This window comes from Cryptotermes secundus, unplaced genomic scaffold, assembly GCF_002891405.2.
Source record: "Cryptotermes secundus unplaced genomic scaffold, Csec_1.0 scaffold929, whole genome shotgun sequence".
Lineage (NCBI taxonomy): Eukaryota > Metazoa > Arthropoda > Insecta > Blattodea > Kalotermitidae > Cryptotermes > Cryptotermes secundus.
In genome coordinates, this window is record NW_019725015.1 from 851,522 (window position 1) to 854,973 (window position 3,452).

A 3,452-nucleotide genomic window follows, 5' to 3' on the forward strand; every position below is an offset into this window, starting at 1 on the left:
CCTCAGCTTACGGGTTAGTGCCCAGCCTTTAACCTTGCCTTTCTCTCCCCCAACACAAAAACCATGCTTGTCCCAGCTCCTTCCCCCCCACTACTGTTTTCACTTGTATACTTGCCCTTTCCCCTGTCCTTCTCTGCTCTCACATAGCTGTGTATATTTCCAACACCAGTCTGCTTTTACCAGTTCTCACGGTCTCTTCGCTTGCAGATTTCTTATATTTTTTCTTCTACCCTGAAGATGGAGGCGATACGTTCCTTCGAAACGTCAGTTAACACCACATATACACGGTGCCAAATCCCAGAAGACTGCTTTCTTCAAATTAATATTATTTGTAAATGGACATATAAAGGCAAGCAGTGAAATGGTTGACGGGTCGATACACCTGAAGATGGCAGCATACTGTCGAAACATGTAGTGTAGAATTGGTGAATGGGATTGTAAATGCACTTGAAGACTGTTAATATACACACATTATGAAGATAAAACAATAATCTCACCAGTTGTCAGATGCGCCCTGAGGGATGACATTACACAGTGAGGAACTGTGTGGTTCACATGTGATGCCAAGAATCATTAGGATGGATTGGGCATGGAGGTCAGATGGGGTGCAGAGACTTAGTAAGAGGTTAGAGGGTCATATGGAAAAGTATCTCAGGGAAACTGGTGATGGTGTGAATCGGCTCTGAATCGTGGCCAGTGGTGGGCTCTTATTAGTAGTTTTAGTTTATTAGTTTATTAGTAGTAGTATTAGTAGAAGACGGGGACAGATTCCAGGTCCCAAAACGTTGTGTTTTTAATAGAAACTAGATGGTTTTTTAAGAACAGACAAGATGATGGATAATGTCCAGCAACATATTAATTGTAATCTTATTAGTAGTGTTGAACCTGTGGGATTACAGCCAGTTTCTTCAGCTGATGCTCCATTCTGAAATCATAGAACTAAGGCAGTTTAAGTAAAAATTAAAGGATGAGTTTTACTATTTATGCTATGGACAGGTTAGTGTAATGGTAAAGCTCTAGGGTTTGTATTTAGGAGGGTGCTAGTTTATGTCTCGGCCCCATTATGAACTGTTTTCTGAGTTCTTCATATGGGCCATGACTGATTCCACTAGCTGATCATCCTCTCTTCAGTTGACACAGCACCATAAAGAGATGTTTGCTGATGATTTAATCAGGATTAGATTGGTGGGATTACCAGGAATTAATTAAATAATTTTCCTGGGGAGTGAAGTGTGGCCGGTGCATAAGGCTGACAACCTTACCGCCATCTTTGAGCCGATTGTTTAGATAATGTGGGACCCTCAACATCTCACGGCCTGGTACAGGGATAGCTTTACTTTTCTTTTTACTTAGATTGGTGGGACACACACCATGCAAGTGGAAAATGGGAATATGTACAAAATCTTGTATGTTAAAAATATGAGACCCCCTGCACCTAATATTAAAATTGATTTGTGAATTGCATAAGGATCACATGCAACTGTAGGCTGTATTCAGGATGTTGAACCTATAGGTTATGTAGTAAGGGATTCTTTTTTATTGCTGAAGGAGGACCTGCACCACGAGTTAGTTATGTGGTGGTTGAATAAGTGCAAATTGTGTGTACAGTTTTATAAGAACATCCTCTATGTAATTTAATAAATTAATTTTTCTGGAAACACTTTCTTTCATAAGGAACAGATGTGGTGTGTGCTTATAGTACAGTAAAGAAATTCCACCTTTCGGGCAATGATAATCTTAATGCTGACAAATACCACATGTCTCAGTGGAATTAGTAGTTCGCTTCTAAATTCAGATGTGAGGTAGTAATACAGTGTAATAGTTTTCATTTCTGGTCGGTTGCTGAGCAGTTTACATATGGGAGTGGACTGGTGTATGCAGATTAGTGTGTCGGTGGTATGATATTTGTTGATGGGGGTGAAAGTTAATCACATTACAGTAGCCTGTCTGATATGCATTAAGCAATTTTTGCAAAATTTTCTTGATTTTTTATGTAAAGTGGGGGATGTACAGGATAGATGCAAAGAAGCATTTTTAAAAAGAAGAAAGCAGTCTTCTGGGATATGGCGCCATGTAGATATTGTGTTAACCAATGTTTCGGAGGATCGTATCGCCTCCATCTTCAGGGCAGAAGAAAATCCGCAAGCGGAGAACTAGCATGAGCAAGTACTATTATTGCTTGCTCATGCTGGTTCTCTGCTTGCGGATTTTCTTCTGCCCTGAAGATGGATGCGATACGTTCCTCCGAAACGTCAGTTAACATGATATCTACATGACACCATATCCCAGAAGACTGCTTTCTTCATAGTCACTGCCGTGGAAACCTCAAATCTTACATTTTTAAAAACTTTCAGTAGAAGTTTCAGTTATCACATGAATGCATGGAGATGAAACATGCTCAACAGGGAACCTTTCTGCTGTATATTCTCTTTAGCATTGTTGCAATGTGTTATTTTGACGTTTCAGAGCAACTTATTCTGTCCATCAGAAATGTGTGCTAATTCTGAGGAACTCATTATACAAGTTTCTGAGTATGGAGGGAATAAGTTGCTCTGAAATGTGGAGAGTATATTATGCTAATTTGTTTCTTTTGTTTGCAGGTTGGGGAGAACAGGAGGACAAACAATAATGGCTTCGCACTGGAGAGGATATAACTGGGCCCAGGAGCATTTGCGCGCGTTTTACTTTCACAACAAAATACCTTTCTAATTCCTATTTTGCCACTCTGCTTCTGCACTACTATTCCAAAAATTAATTTTGAAAATATTTCATTTTGCTACAACTATAAATGAGGAGCTGGAATAGCGTAGTTGGTATTGTGACTGGGTACGCGCTGGACGACTGTTTTCAAGTCCTGGTAGGGTAAAAAAATTTATCTTCTCCAAATCACCCAGACTGGCTCTGGGGGTTCACCCAACCTGGTATCCAATGGGCACTGGGGGCTCTCCCCAGGGGTAAAGCGGCAGGTGTGTGAAGCTGACCACTCACCTCCAGCTAGTGCTGAGGCAAGAAAATGTGGATCTATACATCCACTCCCCCATACGCCTTCATGGCATAGTGCTTAATTCATTGAGCACAGGGACAACTTTACCTTTACCTTTTACAACTGTAAATGACTCGAGGGCCGTGCAACTCAGTGTGAATATGTTACTGCATCTAGGAAACAAAGCCTTATACGGCTATAATTTTAGAAACTTCATGACTGTTTACAGTTAATAAGATTCACTATAAGATGCCTGAATACTCTTTTTATTCATTACAGTCTCATGATCATGGTTTCAATTTAATGCCAATAGGTAAAACTGCCCCTGTAAGAGGCCACAGGGACCCATACGGTTTTGAAACATCAAGGATCCCACATTTTCTGTCCAATCAGCTGATAGATTGTGGCAAGGTTGTCAGCCTTACCAGCCACCATCTACCCCCCAAGAAGATTCATGCTACTCATTTCT

The 3,452-nt window shown here is 40.6% G+C and overlaps 1 long non-coding RNA gene across 1 annotated transcript in view; it reads left to right on the plus strand.

The window, feature by feature from the left end:
* The window catches only part of LOC111863244, a 5,399-nt gene extending 2,701 nt beyond the window's left edge, over nt 1–2,698 (plus strand). The window contains exon 3 of the long non-coding RNA XR_002842564.2: nt 2,601–2,698. This is a non-coding gene — a long non-coding RNA (uncharacterized LOC111863244). The remainder of the gene's footprint in view (nt 1–2,600) is intronic.
* Nucleotides 2,699–3,452: the final 754 nt, after the last annotated feature.